General features: G+C 35.8%; 1 protein-coding gene across 2 annotated transcripts in view; it reads right to left on the minus strand.

The window, feature by feature from the left end:
• Positions 1 to 21,660, minus strand: part of LOC145268366 (protein jagged-1b-like) — a 199,711-nt gene that overhangs the window by 133,167 nt on the left and 44,884 nt on the right. The gene's annotated exons all lie outside the window — the stretch shown is intronic.

The following is a 21,660-nucleotide window of genomic DNA, read 5'->3' on the forward strand; positions in this document are numbered from 1 at the left end:
TTTGGCAAAGAAGCATCTGATTATATTAACTATATAGTTCGGCTAGGGATTTTTATCCTTGGCCCTCCCCAAAGTCAACCGAGATTAGACCATTCCTGCAATGATTTGACCCTTGTTGATTTTGCAATGGGAGTTTAGTTCTGTGCAGTTCTAAGAGGTCTACCCTCCCAGGCTTTGCTTTCTCTCTTTGAAAAGGGAGTTAGTTTATTGCTAATCGCCTGAGGTGATTTTACTGAGAAATGCTAACGGGGCTGCCTAGGCACTTTTCGCGGGTCAATGTGCCCCTTCTCCAGGGCGCTGACTTCTCAACCACACTTTCCGACCCTGCAGTTGGAAAGAACTAAATATTTTTATATTAAATATTCATTAATTTTCATGAAAAGACTTTTATGCCAGACCTTGTCAAAGGTTTTGGATATATTAAGTGCCCCACCCAAGTTTTAACTGCCTTGTCCAGTGTGTAGTACATGTGTTCAGAGATGACTGGTTGACTAATTTCATAATTTTGGTCAGAAAAAAAAAGTTTAACATTGAAGAGGTGGCGGACTATCACTAGATTGATTAATAATCATAGATGTTAGCAAAGAGTGGGAATTAGGGCTATACGACAACAATTTTGTGATTCAGTTCTTTCACCAGAAATCTTGAACACTGGTTCTGTAGAAGCAATTTTCTTGCTAGAAGGCAAGCAAGATTCAGGAAAGTATCTGTTGTAGAGTTTGGAAAGAGTAGAAACTAGCTCAGGCGGGCATTTCTTTATTACTGTAACAGGGAAAGATCAGGACTGCATGCTTTAGAGGTGTCAAAGTTTTTATGTTCTGGACTCGAGAAGGGGTGATGATCAGATCATCAAGTGTGGCTTCAGTTTTTTTTTTTTTTTTTTTTTTACATAATTACAGTTATCAAGGTCCAGAGGCCACTCGAGGGTTAAAGAGTGTACAGTAGTCAATGAGACAGTCTGCAGTGGGAAATTTAGGAGGGAGTGGTTTATGAAGTTCAAGGTGGAATTCAAGGCAAACTACTGTGCATCCAGTGTCAAGGAAAAGTCAGACGTGTTGAACATCTAACAATATCTCAGGAAGAGACCAGATTACATCTGGGGACTAGAACGCTAGAGAATGCTTCTCCTCCTCCTTACTGACATGGGAATCTCTCCTTCTGAGGCCCTCTCTCCCGGTTCAGAAGCACCTTGGCTCCAGTGGAAGACACTCAACCGGCCAAGAACAGGAATGGGGTGATCAAAAGTTGTTATGACCAGATGGAATTACAAAACAAAAACAACCATCTGCGAGTGTGAAGAGGAGGACCATACGCTGCAACAACTCTCTTGAAAGATCTTGCAGAGTACAACAATAATGTAAAGAACTGTGTAAGAAAAAAGGGCGGGAAACCGTTGTATGACCACTTCAAAGGCATGAAAAGTAGAATAATTTGAAGCATAAAAAACTTTTAATAACATGACTTTTTTTTTCTCCCTAAAAAAGTGGTGGATATGTAGTAAAAAGAGCAAAAAAGAAGACAACCAAACAAACAAACAAACAAACAAACAAACAAACAATGAGGTGTAAGATGGTAGTAATCAAAAGATGTCTAGCATGTGGCGATCATTAGGAACCACACCCAGCATTGCCTGAATAGCAATATAGTTAGAAATGTGTTTCTTAAAACCCAGTTTGTCAGGAATGGAGAGAACCAATATAGCATAATTTTGTAAAATTTGGTTTTTATTTATTTACGAGATCATCATCATCGTCATCATCATCATCATATGCATACTCATCATCATCACCAAGCATACTCATATTGCCACTGCAGATGTTCATGTCGGTGGTGAGCTAGTTATAGCCACTGGGGTTGCTGAGAGTCAGGTTTGACTGGAAAGGAGTCCGTCCCTTCCCACGTCGGCAGGTTGTTTACGGTTAGCTTAGTGAGACGCACTCGGCTCCACTGAAGCCGTAGCAGTGCATCGAGCTGCTGTGGATATAAATTGGTATTCTCGCTTTCTTCACTCACTAGTCTTGGGCAGCATCCATGATAATGCACCAAAAGAACTTAATATTAACATCAGAGACCATTTGAATGTGATTTAGATTCCTGAAGAACTGTTTTGTCAGTTTCTTTCATGCTGTTGTATATGATGGCGCATTGGGGCTGTCCTCTTTGGTGGTGTCAATTCCTCTGAGGAGATAGAGGAGGTATGAGAAGTTATTTATCTCAGCTTTTCAGGTGTCATTTCTTAGTCGATCCATAGTATTCCATTCAGAACTACTCTGAACCCGATAAATTGCCCGTGGTGTAATATCATGAAGTTGGAGTCACCACACATTAGAAGGATGTATTGGTGTCATCTCTAAATGGGACCGGCTTCGGCCTGGAAAACAGCACGATGGTGTCTCATTATTGACTTTGATAATCCGATAGGATTTTTTCCATATATAAGAGATGCAGTCTGCCCGAGGGTTTGAGCCACGTCGTCGAGCGTTTTGGAGTGACCAATGACACTAGATGTTTTACATATGTTGGGTGAGGGTTTTTGGAATGTAACTTCCAATCTAATTTATCTCTTACCGGGTCTTTATTTATCTCTCTTTCTTTAGAGTCAGTTTCTTTATCATTTCCTCCCATGTTTTCCTTTGTCTGTTATCTCAACTGTACCACATCTGCTAGTCAAAGGACAACTATGATTCATTCTTTCATAATATTCGGTTTAACATCCGTTAGACATCTGTTGGAGGACTTTCTAGCAAGAAATTGACTTAAAAACTAACCTATCTCTGACCTCCTCCTCCTCCCACTACTACTACTACTACTACTACTACTACTACTACTAAATGGAAGGAAAAACAAAAAGATGGAAGGAACACCATATAAATACAAGCATACTGAGACTGCAAGAAATCTTATGAACTGTGTGCCTGTCTCCATCCACTCTGCCTCCATACAAAACAGTTGTGAAGGACCGAGGAGTATGGAAAGATCGAAGGGGGAGAGCACTAACCAAACCTCCATTTGATGAGTGTGGGACTGTGTGAAGGCTTATCACTACCCAAATTTCAATGAAGACCAATGGTCATTGCCAGTAAGAAATCTATACCAAATGGCTGTTACAATGACATGCAAATTCATTTGCAAAGGTTATTGAAAGAGACATTGAGTACTGGAAATCTGGGGAAATTTGTGGTTACTCAGACTCCAGGGAACACCACTAGTAGTTGTCAATGAGTAATCTGATGATAACCTGTGTGAGAATTTCTACTGAACACAAATAATAATAATAATACAATAAGAAACAAGGAAACTGGAAACATTGGAGGGCATAGGACTGTCCAGCAAGAGGATATTAAGGTGCTTGGCAAATATGATACCTAAAAATATCTGGAAGTTTTGGAAGTAGACAGCATAAAATCTACGAAAATGAAAGAGAATATTGGAAAAGAATACCTGAGCAGAAAAAGAAGAAAACTCTTAGAAACTTAATTATATAGTAATAGACATCTAGTAAAAAGAAATATACATCTAGACAGTATCACTAATGAGGAATTAAGCCGAGGACTAGGAAACTAATGACCATGCACAATGCAGTACAAGATGATATTAACCGACTCCACATGAAAAGAAAAGAAGGGTTGGTTAGTATAGAAGACTATAGATGTCAGTCACACACACACACACACACACACACACACACACACACACACACACACACACACACACACACACACACACACACACACACACACAGAAAGAGTTTGAAACATAAAGAACTTAGAACACAGAGAAGCTGATCACTGCAGCAAACGACACTCTAAAAAAAAATGAAGATTATAGGAAGCAGCAAAACAAGAAATGAAATGACGAAAAAAAAAAAAAAACTGGGAAGAGAAACAGCTACACAGATGATTGATAAGAATGACAAGAAAGCGACTCATAAAAACACTTGGACATGGCTACAAAAAATACTTGAGCATAGAAACAGAATTGCTACTGACGGCTTCACAGAACAATCCAATTATAACTACCTCCATCTAAATATTGCTAAAGCCCAGAAAAAAAAACAGTAAATACAAACTCTGTAGACAAAGAGACAAAACAGTAAACCACATAATAAGTGAATGCAGCAAACTAATTCAAAAATAATACAAGAACAGGTATGATTGCATGGGGAAAGCAGTACACTAGGAAATATGCAAACAACTGCATTTTTAACATGCAGACAAATTGTATAAACATAAACTGGGGACAGTACTTGGAAAGGAAAATCACAAAATCCTCTGGAACATGAATTTATACATGGATAAACACATTCAAGCAAGAAAACCGGATTTCATAATAGTTAACCAGAGGGAAAAACTTTTTTAAATTGTAGATTTTGCCACTCTAGCAGTTCACAGGGTGAAAATCAAGGAGGCAGAAAAACGAGGCAAATATACCAAAAGTTACCAGAGAACTGAAAGGGATATGAAACATAAAGAAAGTCAATATAATAGCAATAATCAAAGGAGCACTAGGAACAGTTCTGAAAAACCTGAATATGCTTTTAAATATTCGATTGCCCCTGAAGAGCAGCAAATTGAACTAAAAGCAATATTTTTCATTATGGGTTAGGAAACGTGTGTAAGACATTTAAGAGGAAAATATAGGCATGTATGATTATAGACTGATTGTCTTTTAGTCATTGGGATGCAACCAACCTGTACGTACATTATAAAGATATTTTGTACTTACAAAACACACACACACACACACACACACACACACACACACACACACACAAATCTTTATAATGTACATACTCATCACGAAACAAAGATGTAATATTCCAAAAATCACATAAATAGATCAAGTATTTTTTTACTAAGAAAATAAAAAATTATGATTTTTTTGTGGATTTACTATTAAACTGCGTTGAGCATAAATTGAGTTGACTCTGCCAGTTACTTCATAGGATCTAATCGCAAAATTGGAATAAAAATAACTACTTGATCAAATTACGTGATTTTTTGAACATGTCATTTCCGTTCCGTGACTGGTACGTACATTGTAAATTTAATTTTGAATAAGCATCAGGTTTTTCTGTATTTTCACTTTTTTAATAAGTAATTCTAAATAAGTAAAAATCTCCCTAAAACCGCTAGATTTTAACATTTCGGACTCTATACCAAACATTACAAATACTTTATATAACTCCGTGTTTTCGATAGATATTTAAAAAAAAATCTTAATGCTATTTAAATTATTATCAAGAATGTAAAAAAAAAAACAAAAACAAAAAAAAAAACAACCCCAAAAAAACAAAACAACAACAGCAACAACAAAACAAGGGACGTCTGTCAACAGTTGTTTGACTAATCGAAAAATGAGTGTTTATTTAAGATTGGCACTTATGGTGGCAATTAAAAATACATAAATTTCTGAATGATGAACGTTGTGATGTTTGGAATATACTATTTTCATTCCGTGACAAAATAGGTCTGGTATACGATAAAAGTTTTTCTTCGTTTTTGTTTATCGCCATGAGTGACAATCCGAATAAGCACCGAAAAATGCTAAGTTAAACAACGGATTTATAAAGTCGAGGATATTTACAAATATTCAACTTTTTATTGAAATGTACAATTGTTTCTATTTGTCATATGGCATGTATTGAATATAACTGAAAAATAATCTGGGTTTGTTTTACTGTACAACACACAAAGATTCGAAAAAGTTGTCAAAAAACAAATATATAACAAATAAATGTTATCAAAGGCAAGATAAGTTACTTTTCTACCAAACTGGATATATTTTTCGTGTTTTTATTCAATGTAACATGTTTATTCAGCTCGAAAAAAATGCAGTGTTTACCGATGTATTGGAAAATTCAAAATGGTTACCGACTCTCTCTTAAACACGGTAAGTTCGGGAAAAGGTGTTATAAATAATAAACTAGACAAAATACTGTTAGAAATTCGCTCAATATATATTACCGTGACATAGGTTGACATATATTCGGTGTTTTTTTAATAGTATTTGGTCTAGTTTATTATTTATAGCACCTTTTCTAGAACTTACCGTGTTTAAGAGAGAGTCGGCCGCCATTTTGAATTGTCCAATACATCGGTAAACACTGCATGTTTTTCGAGCTGAATAAACATGTTACATTGAATAAAAACACAAAAAATATATACAGTTTGGTAGGAAAGTAACTTATCTTGCCTTTGATAACATTTATTTGTTATATATTTATTTTTTGACAACTTTTTCGAATCTATGTGTACAGTAATACAAACCCAATAATCTTATATGCTGACTAGAGAGAAAAGTATTGAAAATTGCGATTGTGTGGGTGGCAAACGAAATCTTAAGATTTTACAGGAAATAAAACACGCTAAGATGCTAAATCCAAAATTTACTAGCTAGATTTCAAACAAAATCTCCAGATTTAGCGGTAAACCCCTTAAATTAGCAACATTGCTGCCAAATATACATAGACACCTAATCCACCCAATACTTTCAGTTGAAGGGGAAATGGAAAGAGAGAGAGAGAGAGAGAGAGAGAGAGAGAGAGAGAGAGAGAGAGAGAGAGAGAGAGAGATAGTGCCGATCGCGCGTGCCTAACTTCTGGTCCCAGAGATACATTTTAGGCGCCAAACGGCACGCACGTAGCCAGCGCACGTGTCTAGCACGAAGGGTTGGGACGGGAGCTCCCCCACCTCTTACACCGTAAAAAGGAAACTAGGAGATAAGAGCAAGAGGGGTTAGAGTTAAGGGGGTAGGATGTTAGCGTGAGACAGGGAGGGCGGTCGGTTGGACGGAAGGGGCGTAGATGGGCCTCGAGTCAGGTCAAAAAATTGGCTTAGGTGGGTAGGATATTTTGGTTGGATTTAGGAATCGAGTCTTGAACTTTTCGAAGGTGGTGGCGAGAGGCAAAGGGGAGAGAGTGGAGATCAATCGTTGGGAGGGGTGCTCGATGCAAGGAGTGAAGGAGGGCAGAGACAAAATGGGTAACCATGTTTACTCAAAATAGGAACGTGTTTTGATATCTTTTCATATAGGTCTTACAATTAGTATTATTTGAATTATTTCAGTTACTGTTCTTATTTTGAGTGTTATTGCCACAGCGTTTCGATCGTTTTAACCTCCGACCTTCATGTGTATTTTGTCGGACTCGGGAATCTTTCTGTCGAACTTGGGAATTTGCTCTGAATTTCGAACGGAACCCTTTATTTAATCCACAAGAGGTAGCGTGCTCTGCATAAGAGTAACGTTAAGAGTGTTACTGAGAGTGTCTGCGGTGTAACGGACAAAGGCTCAATCCTCAATGCACTTTTATTACAATTCTTAAGATTTCATCTCTAACGGAACGGCTACCCTCATGGATTAAATATTCTGTTCAGAATTCTGTGCAGATTTCTGAGTTCGACAGAAAAATTTCCGAGTTCGACAAGTTACCCTTGAAGAAAGTCGGACGGAAACATCTTTTTTTCTTTCTTTTTTTATTCAATTTTCACCCCAAACAAGGCACAGTGCCACTTTGAAGCAGGGGCTACTATTGAGGACATAATTTGCAGGGGCATTATGAAGAGAGATGAGTAGCAAGATGTTTGTTCACATTACACTTGAACTTCTGCATGTCTGCAGAATCCCGGAAGGGAGTTCCAAAGTCTAGCAGTTCTGTGGCAAAAACTATTAGAGTAGAAGGCTTTCTTACACCTACGGATCTCTACTATGTAAGGGTGGAATTTATCTGCTTGTCGTGTTTGTCGGGAGTATTTACATCGAGGGGGTGCAAGTGCTTGTAGTGAGAGCACTCACCATTACTTGCAGAACAGGCAGAGGGATGCAACATTTCGTCGATGGGACAGAGGCTGAAGTTTAGATGACAGTTCAGGACCTATTACGTTGTGCGAATCACACTCGAAATGAGAACTGCAGTCCTAATAATCAAAATTATCAATCCTCATCTAAAAAGTTCAGAAACATATATATTTTCTTCCAATTTAAGCATTATTTGCTGTTCAAAAGCACATTTTGGTGCTTTTCATGAATAGGTACCGAGGGATTCGTAGTTCCGACAACAAACGGAGAAAGCCCACTCCAGTTCCAACTTTTACCAAAATATATACAAATCTGCTACTTTTCCTAAATAAGTGAAATTTTAAATAAGCACCGTTTTTTTTATGCTAAAAAAAAAAAATGTTCTTGCTTTTCAGTGAAAAATATTTTTGGAGAAAAAATATCTTATCGACCTCTTCAGAAGCAACTGTTCATTAATGTGTACTAAAAATCGTAAAACTTGATTTTCTTAAATACAAAAAAAAAATCTCAATTTTCGTGATTTTTGGAATATAACATCTTCATGCTGTGACAAAAGATTTCCTTTATTTCTGTTTTCTTAAAAAAGTGCTAATCTAAAAAAGTGTTAATCTAAAAAAGTGCTAATCTAAAAAAGTGTTAATCTAAAAAAGTGCTAATCTAAAAATGTGTTAATCTAAAAAAGTGTTAATCTAAAAAAGTGCTAATCTAAAAAGTGCAAATCTAAAAAAGTGCTAATCTAAAACAGTGTTAATCTAAAAAAGTGTTAATCTAAAAAGTGCTAATCTAAAAAAGTGCTAATCTAAAAAAGTGTTAATCTAAAAAAGTGCTAATCTAAAAAAGTGTTAATCTAAAAAAGTGCTAATCTAAAAAAGTGTTAATCTAAAAAAGTGTTAATCTAAAAAAGTGCTAATCTAAAAAAGTGTTAATCTAAAAAAGTGCTAATCTAAAAAAGTGTTAATCTAAAAAAGTGTTAATCTAAAAAAGTGTTAATCTAAAAAAGTGCTAATCTAAAATAGTGTTAATCTAAAAAAGTGCTAATCTAAAAAAGTGCTAATCTAAAAAAGTGCTAATCTAAAAAAGTGCTAATCTAAAAAAGTGTTAATCTAAAAAAGTGCTAATCTAAAAAAGTGCTAATCTAAAAAAGTGCTAATCTAAAAAAGTGTTAATCTAAAAAAGTGTTAATATAAAAAAGTGCTAATCTAAAAAAGTGCTAATCTAAAAAAGTGCTAATCTAAAAAAGTGTTAATCTAAAAAAGTGCTAATCTAAAAAAGTGCTAATCTAAAAAAGTGCTAATCTAAAAAAGTGTTAATCTAAAAAAGTGCTAATCTAAAAAAGTGCTAATCTAAAAAAGTGTTAATCTAAAAAAGTGTTAATCTAAAAAAGTGCTAATCTAAAAAAGTGCTAATCTAAAAAAGTGCTAATCTAAAAAAGTGTTAATCTAAAAAAGTGCTAATCTAAAAAAGTGCTAATCTAAAAAAGTGCTAATCTAAAAAAGTGTTAATCTAAAAAAGTGCTAATCTAAAAAAGTGCTAATCTAAAAAAGTGCTAATCTAAAAAAGTGTTAATCTAAAAAAGTACTAATCTAAAAAAGTGTTAATCTAAAAAAGTGCTAATCTAAAATAGTGTTATTCTAAAAGCATCGTTTTATGTTCTTTTGCTGAAAAAAAGTTCTTTTTTTTTAAGGATGGGGAATAAAACTGTTTATACCAATTCTGTACAAAATATTATTTAGGGAAATGTTTGTGTCTTTTCTGTGATAAGTATTTTTGGGGGTGGAGGCGGGGAGTAGAAATTGTACAATAGGTACCAAAAAAGAAAGAAAGAAAAAAAACAACAACTCGTTTTCTCTACCTAAAACTAAACGAAACTTCCATGAGCAAAGTTTCTTTCCTAGAACTACTCGTCTATGGAACACAATACTGCAGAGCTGTTTCCCAGCCGACTACAATATTTTTTTTTGCCAGACGACTATTTTTCAAAGAAATAGAAAGATCAAGTTCCAACTTATACATAAGTTTCTGAACACTTTTATTACAATTATGAAACTGTCCCAAAATTAGGTTAGATTAGATTTAGGTTAGTTTTATTTTAGGATTAGGTTATGGCTAGGGTTAAAATAAAAAACATCTTAGTTTGTATTGAGTACAAGACAGAAACAACATTGCGGAATACATTTAAGTGCATCATAATATCAACAGTTTTTTTCGTTAAATAACTTCTCCACATAATAATAATAAAAAAAAAAATTAAAAAAAAAACATTAATAATACGTTTAGTTCGCTGCAGATCGTTAACTTTCGTTAGTCTCGGAAGTCTCTGATAAAATTCTGATTTGATGACGTAAGTACTGAATTTTTTTAATACCTATAACTAAAAACTACAGCATTTTTCAAAATAGTACGTCCTAAGATAGAGCACTGTTATCACAGCAGAAGCTACTCGAAATACCTATCCTGCCTTGACAGAGTTCAAAATAGTAAGAGATGCTCTTTTCTCTTCCTTGCAACCTCTTTCCCACAGAAGAGACGTTGCGAGCCTGTCCCTGTTCTATCGCTGTTTGCATGACAAGTGCTCGTCTGAGCTCCAATCTATGATCCCCTTTTGCCAGACTTTCACAAGAAACACTCATCTATCTGAAACCGCTATCAATAATTTCCCCCACCCTTTATCTGTGCCTAAATCTAAATGTGGATTCCATGAACAAAGCTGCTTTCTTAGAATTGCACACCTGTGGAACATTCTTCCGTTTCCCTGCTTTCCAGCAGGTATGGTTGTCTTCAAGTCCAATGTAAACAAGTTCTTGATGAGCTGTCCTCTTAAGTAATCCAATTTACCAAATTTTCGTTACTGACGATTACTACGGCATGTTCCCATTGACTGCCGTACATGCATTAACCTTTATCCTCGAGTGGCCTCCGGTCCTTGATAAGGGGTGACTCTTTTGTGAAATAAAAGATAGATTTAGTTTAATTATGGATTGTTTATGATTATATCGAAGACATTAACTGTGTTATGGCAGCCAAATGTGACGTCACACTTTTTGATCATGTTAGAGTAAAAATAATATATATTTTCGTTCAGTTTGATTTTGTAAGATTTGGAAAATATCATTACCTTTTTTTTTATGGATCGATCCAAACGAGACACCTGATGTAAGGAGCCAACAAGAATGAAAGATGAATATAGCAAAGACAGAGGACGCCTATTGACCTTAGTCTTGAGAATATCAGGGTTATGGGCAGGAGGAAAACAGTCAACAGGAAAAGAGTTATACAAGAATGCGATTTTTGGTAAAAAGCTACTGGAATAGGAAACTGTATTACAATGAGATATGAAAATAGCGAATTGATGAAGACCATTAGACCAACCAGTCAAACGAGCTGGAACAAAGGAGACAGCGAATATATCAGACAATTCTGAACAACGTATGTCATAATACTAAGGATCGGTGGTTTATGGCAGTTATTTATTGATATAGAGTTTGAATATAACCATGTTATAATCTGCAGAGAAGTAGTATTGTAGTAATGAATTTAACAGACAGAAATGATTTTGAAAGAAGTTCTTTTTTCGTGGAAGTTCCGTTTAACACTTTTTTGTTGTTTTTTTTTGGGGGGGTATGTAGGAATACTAATTCCTGCTGTAAAATTTCTTGGGAACTTATAAACAAAGACCATTAGACCAACGAATAAAACGAAGTGGAACAAAGGAAGCAGGGAATAGATCAGACAATTCTGAAGAATACATTCAATAATAATATTTATATAGAAAAGACTGAGACTAGCTACATTACTGGGAGCAATACACGTTACTCTTACGAGTAATGTGTATAGCAACATCACGTCTGTGAGAGAGGTTGCAGTGAAGAAGAAAGGGTTGAGGGAATATTAAATTACAGATATGTTTCTGCCCCTTATCGAGCACCTTTAAATGGGACAGAGATTCACCGGCTCAACTGTGAAAACAGTCCTCCATACACGGTCTGATAGTAGATTTGTTGAGGTAGAACATAGCCCCAGGCGCGACAGAGAGAACCGATTTTATAATAAGCAGAAAGAGCAATAGATCTAATATTTGAACTTTAAGAAAGATTTGATGAGAAAAAAGATGAAGAAGTTTCAGAGTCGATTTCTCCTCAAGAACAGATCGACCTATGAGAATTTCGTGAAGCAAAAATGCCTGTAATTAAATTATCAACAATAGATTATCTCACTGGGAATGACAACTTCTAACTTCGTAAGAGTAATGTGTATTGCTTCCAGATAATTGCTGAGAACTGAAAAGAGGGGACAGCCATCATCTAACCAAGATAAAATGACTTAAATCAACAAATAAAAAATAGATAGTTACATAATAAATTATTGTTTAGTGTTATTCATTTGTAATTTTATTGTTCTATTTTTACCATAAATATATGCAATAATTTAATCTGTTTACCACCAAAATGAAGTTTTCGAACAAATGGCTGACTCCTTAGAAAATTACTTCTAGTCTGTAATGAAATAAGGCACAAAACAGATGGTTGTGTTCAATGCTACTAAGATAAAGCTGCTTTCCTGTTAATAATTATGAAAATCTTTTCCAGACACCGATTGCCATGACTAATATCACCTTTTGAGAGAGTCAAAGTCCATTCCCGAACCTAACATGAATTGAAAAAAAAAAAATGCATAGAAGATACTGACAAGTGTGCTGCAAGAAAGGTGAACTCTCTTTACCGAGATAGAAAACCTCTCACACTTGCCAGCATCTTATATCACTACAAAGCCACCATTAACTCATGCATGAAGTATTGTTGTCACATCTGGACTGGAACACTGACCATTAGGTTCTCCCTCTTGGACAGGGTACAAAAAAGAATCTCTAGGTTCCACACTGTCTACCAAGCTCTAGCCCCTGACCAATCACCATAATGTTGTGTCCTTGTACTTGTTTTACTTCTGTTTTGTACTTTGTGGCTTGTTTGTTTTGTACTTCTACAAAATAGGTTCAAAGTTGCTGCATTTGTACCTCACCGAAATATGAATTACCCCCCCCCCCACTTCGACGAATATGGCTAGCAGCAAACTCGCACCATTTCACTGTAGAGGTCCCAAGATGCCGAAAACTTTCTATTCAAATATCTTCTTTTACTTCTTTATTTTTTACGTTTGGAAATCCCAACCAGCTCCATTTCCACGACTGTACCAACATGCAGAAATTTTAAATGAATTGTGAACATGCATTTTGCTACATAATCCTCCACTTAGAATGCCCACTATAAATCCAGCCCCCATTCATAGTAAATTTTTATGTCTCAGGTCTCAGTGGCAATATGACTTATTTTGAGTGAAATAAAATCACATATATATATATATGAGAATAATGGAAATAGTAATCCGACAAAATAAAGAAATAAAAAAGGAACAAACCGAGTTATGTTTATTCATCCAGAGAAAGTCTCAAAATAAAGACGAAACATTGATGAACTCATAACTTTTGTTCCTTTTCTCTTTTCTCTTTTCTCTCTCTCTCTATATATATATATATATATATATATATATATATATATATATATATATATATATATATCTCACAAAGATTAGTGTTGAGACGAGAGTAACCAGAATCGGGAATTGGAAAAATTGGAACTTTTGATGGTATCGGAATCGGTACTGGGAAAATGTGTGCTATACCCCCCTCCCCACTAAGTGTTTATTTTTGCGCTTGAGAAAATATCTGCACATCTAACATGTGTTTTTATGGTAATCGGGAAGAATAACAACTCTATAACTGAATATTTAGAGATTTATAAAGAATTGGAATCGGTAATTGTATCGGAATCAGGAATCTAGTACAGAATCAGTAATAAAAGCCAATTCTTCATTGATTATTCTATTGTACTCAATATACAGTAGTGATGAGAAAAGTAAAAAAAAAAAAAACCTGTGTGTCATCAGCAAGAATCGAAACTAAAACATATAGCTCTCTAGCCTTATCCGTTAACGTATCACTTAAATTCATATATATATATATATATATATATATATATATATATATATATATATATAAAAGTGAAAGTGTCTCTCTCTCTGTGTATCTGTGTGTTTGTGTGTGTACATTTAACTACGCAATAACTCTGTCAATTTTAAGTCTACATACTCGAAATTTGATATACAGTGTACTGAGATTTGGGAAAAGCGATGTGATGGGTTTTCGACCAGAAATTTGGCGATTAAGGAGTCAAAGTTCAACGATTTGACCTTTGAGAACTCTACCAAACTCTTCCAACAATTTTCGGTCTAAACACTTGAAATTTTAGATTTAGGTTCATTGGACATGGATCCAACTTAATAACTTGATTTGAGTCCAAAACAATAAATTTTAAGAGGGTCATAATAGGTGTCAAAGTTAAAAAAATTGATCACTTTTTTTTTTTTTGCTCAATAAACATCTCCAAATACCCGGGCAACGCTGGGCACCCATGCTAGTATATGTATATACACACACACACACACACACACACACACACACACACACACACACACACACACACACACACACACACACACACACACACACAACTGCCAAAATATAAGTCTAATTCTATCTCGGATATTTAAGAACCTGTTGGAGGTGGGGGTGAGGCGGCTGCGGTGTTGTCATCTTCGTATGATTCTGTATTGTTTATTACTTTTATTCCCCTCTTTTTTTGGCTTCATCTACTTCCAGAATTAGAATTTTCTAGTTTCTAGGGTTAAGGCCAGCTTTACCTTATAATTAAAATACAATAATGGGTCTTATCAATTTGAGAAGTCGGATTATTTTGTATTAATTTAGATTAGGAAAACTCATTTAAAATCTGGTTGTCCTCGAAGGTCGTACATCTAAACAATATGATATAAATGTGGGAATACCTCAGGGGTCTATCCTTGGACCTTTATTATTCCTGATATTCATAAATGACCTCCCTGATAAAATTGTTTCTGAGATGGGTATATTTGCCGATGACACCACTCTCTATAATAGGCACGAGGGGAAAACAAATGAACACATATCTAAGGAAATGGCAGAAACACTAGAGGATGATCTCCAATCTGTAGTGGAATGGGGACATAAATGGATGGTCACATTCAATGCTGCCAAGACTAAACTTGTTTCCTTCAATAATTACAAGAAACCTTCTCTACCACCAATAGCAATGGCCAATGGCCAAGAACATATTACCAGAAAGTACTTCCTTTAAACTCCTCAGCCTTGTGTTTACAGGGAATATGAACTGGAATAGATACATTGAGAGCATTGCCAAGGCTGCTGCAAAGAAGGTGGGCTCTCTCTACTGTGCTAGAAAACTACTTACGTCTGAAAGTATCCTCTACCTCTATAAGACCACCATTCGCACATATATGGAGTATTGTTGTCACATTTGGACTGGTGCATCTGCTGCTTGTCTCTCACTCTTGGACAGGGTTCAAAAAAGAGTTGCCAACCTGATAGGTCCTGAACTGTCATCTAGGCTTCAGCCTCTGTCCCATCGACGAAATGTTGCATCCCTCTGCCTGTTTTATAAGTACTTTAATGTTGAATGCTCTGACAAACAACAAGCACTTGTACCCTCTTAACGTAAATACGCCCGATAAATACAACAAGCAGCTAAATTCCACCCCTTCACAGTAGAGATCCCTAGATGTAAGAAAGCCTTCTACTCCAATAGTTTCTTCCTCAGAACTGCTAGACTTTGGAATTCCCTTTTGGGATTCTGCTTTTCCCAACTGTACTGACATGCAGAAGTTCAAGTGTAATGTGAACAGACATCTTGCTACTCAACTCCCTTCATAATGACCCTGCAACTTATGTCCTCGATAGTAGTCCCCTTACCAGCTGTTTTACTGGCTAAAACCCAACCAGGAAGTGTGCTACAGGTTGAAATGCACTATATATCAAATTTCAAATATGTAGACCAAATTTTCAGAGAGGAGTTTGGTAGAAACTTTTCACACACACACACCGAAAAGATCGCTATTTTTTACAATCAATATGCAAATTAGTTTATCTTCATGTAGTCGCTCGCTTATCAATGACTGAGTATATTAAGAAGTTTGTTTTAATAACTGTTAAATAGAAAAAGTACGATGTTAATATCAGTGTCAGAGCAAGAAAAAACGGCACCTGTATACACACACGCACACACACACGCACATACACACACGCACACATATACACACGCACACACACACACACACGAACACACATATATAAACTACTTCACTCTACAGATTAACACTGACACAATATTGAAAATAACATAGTGCCGCTGGAGTGCGTGATAGAACAAGTATTTCGTCTAATCCTATTTATTATTAGTCCTACTTCAAATGGAATTTTTCGGTACCATTCACCTTTTCAAACTTTCAATGAAGTATCATCCTAGCAAAATAAGAATAAAAATTAGTTCCATTTGACATATTAATACCTATCTATCCACGAGTGAAAGACACAAGCTGAGTTTTAATAGGATTTAACGAAATATATTCTATCTCAGATGTAGCACACACACACACACACACACACACACACACACACACACACACACACACACACACACACACACACACACACACACCATGTTATTTTGAATATTTGGTCAGTGTTTACTTATAGAGTGAAGTATCTGGCGTTTATACAGGTAGGAGCACAGGTGAAAATCGCACCAAATAAATTAACAGGAAAACGTTGTTTAGTCTTCTCCCACTGCAAGAACTTAGACACCAGAGTCGATAAGTGGGATTGAGAAGTCAGTGCCCCTCTTTTGCGGCACTCTCACCTGCAAAAAGTGCCCGGGCAGTCCCGTCGGCATTCCCCGATTAGGGCGCCTCTGTGGCGATTAGCAATAAACAAACCCCTTCTCAAAGAGAGAAGGCAAAACCTGGGAGGGTGGACCTCCTAGAACTGCTCAGAACTACCCCCCCCCGCCCAAATCAACAGGGACAAGGTCATTACAGGAATGGTCTAATCTCTGTTGATTTTCGGAGTGAGGATAAAAATCCCTACGATATCAGGTATAAATGTATATCTACACCAAAAATTAGGGAAAATTATTGAGTAGAATTTTAATGAAACAATAAAAATCAGTTTTATTGTATTTTGCGAATCTGTCATTGATAAATACTTGCAAAATACATAACTCAGTCTGTCATTTAACCAAATAATAATAAAAAAAATATGATAAAAGTGATTTTTATTTTTAATTAAAATTCTACTTGATAATTTTAAAAAGGATGCTTATTTTTATATGATACTGGCCTGGGTGCTTGGCTTTACCCGGGTGTTTGTAGGTGTGTGTTGAGCAAAAAAAAGAAAAAAAAAAGTGGTAGTCGGTAGGCAGGCTCGAACCCATGACGCGAAGACGGAAAAGAAAATGAAAGCAAATCTGAGGTCTTACCGCTACTCCATGACGTGATCGGAAGTGTTAAGCGTTCAAATCTAACGGAGTTAATAAAAAAATGACTTGCAAAAATGGCGTTGCTTTTAAACCTTCCATGAAGGTCATTTTTAATGTTGGAGAAAATCAGCTCCCCCCAAAAAGGGGGCACTCTGGCGATATCCAAATAAATAGTAATTGTCTCAGTATGGAGGGTTTCCCCTACATTGACCAAGGACCAATTACCGAACAGATACTACCTGGGTGAAGGTCAGGCATTGGCATTTGCGTTCCAATAGTTTCACTTTATTTATACAAAACAGACAAATAAACAGCCGACACGACGACGTGGTGGGATTTTTGTTTAACTCTATCAAAAAATAAAAAAAGATAGAGACGATGTCCGTTTGCGAATCTGAGATATTACGATCTGGGAAGTATGCGTGAACTTCTCGCAGAATCGAACCGACATCAGAACTCCCAGCCAAAAAGTCTTTCGTGGATATACACAAACGTTCGCACTCATTTTGCCCTTTATATAATAGACTAGTCTGGGTGCCAGGCATTGACCAGGTGTTTGGAGGCGTGTGTAGAGCAAAAAAAAAAAAAAAAAAAAAAGTCGTAGTAGGCAGGCAGGCAGGCTCGAACCCGTGACGCAAAAGCGGAAAAGAAAATGAAAGAAAATCTGACGTCTTACCTCTACTCCGTGACGCAACCGGAAGTTTGGAACATTAAAATTAGGCAAAGTCAATCCGACCACGATACGATGACTTGTAAAAATGGCTCGCAAAAAATTGACCCCTTCTTGTAGAAAACTGCGCAGTTGAAGGTGGAGGAATCAATGTTTTTGCCCAAGTTTTCGCTATTTGTCATCCGAGACGTCGAGCTTCAAAATGATTCTGATCTCGTGAAAATCAGTCGCCTCCGTCGAAAATTTTAGGCAGACATACAAACATACATACATTTAAACAGACACGTGAGATTTATATTATAGACTAGCGGGGAGGGGGTACTCGGCGTTTGGATGTGTTTGTGGCTTTTGGTAAATTAAAACTCCGGGTGGGGGGGAGGGTAAAATAAAAAAAAGGTTTAGTAGGTAAGTATGAGGATCGAACCCGAACCCTTGAGGAAAAAGTTGGAAATTAAAGTGTGAAAAAAAAGTGTGACGTTTTAACCATTGGGCTACCACGAAATACTAACGGAAACACGTTTGAATTTATTTAACTATTTAGAATTGGCAGGTGCACGTTTTAATGACTTAATGAGGTCAACTTTGACTGCAGGAACACATTTTATTTTCATTTTCCCAAGATGTTGGGGGGGGACCAACTCTCCATAAAAAGGGGATTGTCCGAATTGAATAGCAATTGTCTGATATAAAGAAAATATTTCCACATTGATCAAATCTGATTGCTTTTGGACATTTTCGGCGATCGCGACCGGAAAAATACCGCCAAAATTAGTGTCACTTTTATTATACGAAAAAGCCTAATCCACATGCGGCAAGTGAAAAATGTTGAATATTTATGTCTTCAAAGTCGAGCAAATTAAATAGATAGGCGACCTCTGTTGTTAACTCGTAGATATTATGATTTATATGCGATATAAAAAGTTTTAAGAAGTCGTGAGCCGACCGATCGCTTCTCGGAAAAAAGCCTTTCTTGGACATACGCAAAAAGCGAACATACATACACACATTTTCGCTTTTATATATATATATATAGATGTAATTATGTTAAAGAACTTTTATTTTGAATGCAATTTTCATTTGTGCCTCATACTGTATTGGTGCCAATCCTCATGTCAGGATGTCCTGACAAACTGCTGTACACAGAGACTGAAGACACTTGAAGATGATCATGTGTGAATTCCTTTAAGTATTATGTTAAGATGTGAAATTGCCATTTTATTGAGTAAGTATGACCTCTAATTCATAGTAAGCTCTTACTTCTCAGCGGTAATATGCTTTGCTTGGGGCTGAATGCAAGTAAAAAAAAAATACGTTGCTAAAATACAAATATATTCTAAATGCAGAGTTGTACAGTGAGATGGTTGCTCACATTAAAATATCTGTAGGTCGGTTTGGGAAGCTGGGGGCTGGAAGGACATTTCAAAAAGCTAGTAGAAGATGCTATTAGATTAGAAAGTCCTCTGGCGTCTGAGGATCTCTATGGTGAGGAGGTGGGATTTTGCTTAGTGTCAGGTCGGTTGAGCGTATCTACATTGAGTGAGCATCATGCATTGAAGCACATTACATTAGTTCAAATTCAAGGGCTCCTTCAGTCTTTGATAGACTATGAATATCCACGAAGGGATGCCTGCATGTGAAATTTTTGTGGCAGGATGTGCGCAATCTCCAACCACACCTCTTCTGAGTAAATATTATTAAATACCAGTGGCAAGTGAAGTACAGGACGACTGGAAACAAATGCCGGGATAAGCAGAGAGCACATACAGCGCCTAGAATTCTCAAATTGTCACCCATCTTGAACTAACCAGGCTCAACGTTGCTTAACTTCGGTGATCTGATGAGAACCAGTGTCTCAATGTGATTATGCCATATATACATTGCATTAAAGTACTTGTAAAATAAGCACACAGATTCAATATTGTGGGGATGGGAGAGAAGTTGGAGTTTGGTAGACAGTGCGGGACGTATTAGCTTAAAGACTGTTTTTTAGACCCTTATTTATCATTAGTCCTACATCAAATAGTTTTTTTTCTTCGGTACCATTCACCTCTTCAAACTTTCAATGACGTATCATTCTAACAAAATAAAAATAAAAAAAATTCCATTTGACATATTAATACCTATTTACCTACGAGTGGTTGGTGCACCAGCCCAGGTGTGGCAACAATACTCCATGCATGAGCGAATAGTGACTTTGTAGAGATGCGGGAGTTGTGGCAGGTCTGAGTAGTTTTCTATCACAGCAAAAAGGAACCTACCTTATTTGCAACAGACTTGGCAGTGTCTTTTTATCGAGTAGGTATGACTCCTAATTCATAGTAGCCCCCTACTTCCAAGTGACAATATGCTGCTTTGTTTAGGGCAAATAAGAGAGAGAGAGAGAGAGAGAGAGAGAGAGAGAGAGAGAGAGAGAGAGAGAGAGAGAGAGAGAGAGAGAGAGAGAGCATTTATTTAGAATCTTCATATTCCACTTTTGAAAATGGCCATATTCTCTGGGAATAATCTGAGTACAAACACCTGCCACTATTGTTCCACTGAAAGAATACCCGGTAACCATGGAAACGATGTTGTTTCCAGGAGAAAAGACACTGCACATCCATTCATCGTCTATTCTAGTCGCTAACTCTCATTGATTAAAAATAAAGGAAGAAAATAAAATATTCTCATGCGTATCGGTTGTCGAAAATAACGACTAATGATCTAATGACCTTGTTGGGTGGAAATTTTTTTTGTCTGCTGATAGATTCTATTAAGCATGTGCTCGCAATGTGATGGCGTATGGAAGTGCGTGCCGGTATAGCATGTTGCCTACCTTTTTGATTCGGTTATGGTATTTGTAGGTTTACCGGTTTGAAGGTTATGTTACCTCAGTAAGATTATATTTATAGATCTAATTTGTGGATCTATAATAAAAAAAGATAAATAGTAGACAATTTAATACAACTAATTAGATTTCATTTATGGTTAATAACTGGCAGGCTGTCTGGCGTTGCCCGGTTTTAAAATACACCTAACTATGATATTTTAATTCATGCAGATTACACATTTTTATAGAGAAAATATTCTATCAATTATTATATTAAACCTAAAAACCTAATATATAGTAGTGAAATCAAAAATTATATATATATATATATATATATATATATATATATATATATATATATATATATATATATATATATATTTGGTAAAACTGGTAATTAGTAAAAACCTGAAGAGAGTGCTCAATACTATTGCAGAGCAAATATGTGTTTTATTTTTTTATTACCGTTTTATCTGTTTGGTTACGTATGTTTCGGATGTTGGACTGTGTTTACAATCTAACAGCCTCGTCAGACCTTACAGATAAAACGTTAATAAAAAATAATATATATATATATATATATATATATATATATATAACTACTTAATTTACTCACATAAAATTAATATACGAAAGTATAGATTTATGCGTAAACTTTAAGTACTTCAAAAGTGCTCAATACGTAGGTAGAGCTACTTAGTAAGTTATAAAATATATATGGCGATTAAGCTACACTGAATATTCCGCGTTTCATCCACTCTAGGACTCTTCAGGCTTATGCGCCTGAAGCCTGAAGAGTCCTAGAGTGGATGAAATGCGGAATATTCAGTGTAGCTTAATCGCCATATATATTTTATAACTTACTATATATATATATATATATATATATATATATATATATATATATATACACACGGCATAATATATTATATATAATATACGGTATAATCATGTTGACACACCAG

This window comes from Euprymna scolopes, chromosome 43 (assembly GCF_053919585.1).
Source record: "Euprymna scolopes isolate OS-2025 chromosome 43, ASM5391958v1, whole genome shotgun sequence".
Taxonomy (NCBI): Eukaryota; Metazoa; Mollusca; class Cephalopoda; order Sepiida; family Sepiolidae; genus Euprymna; species Euprymna scolopes.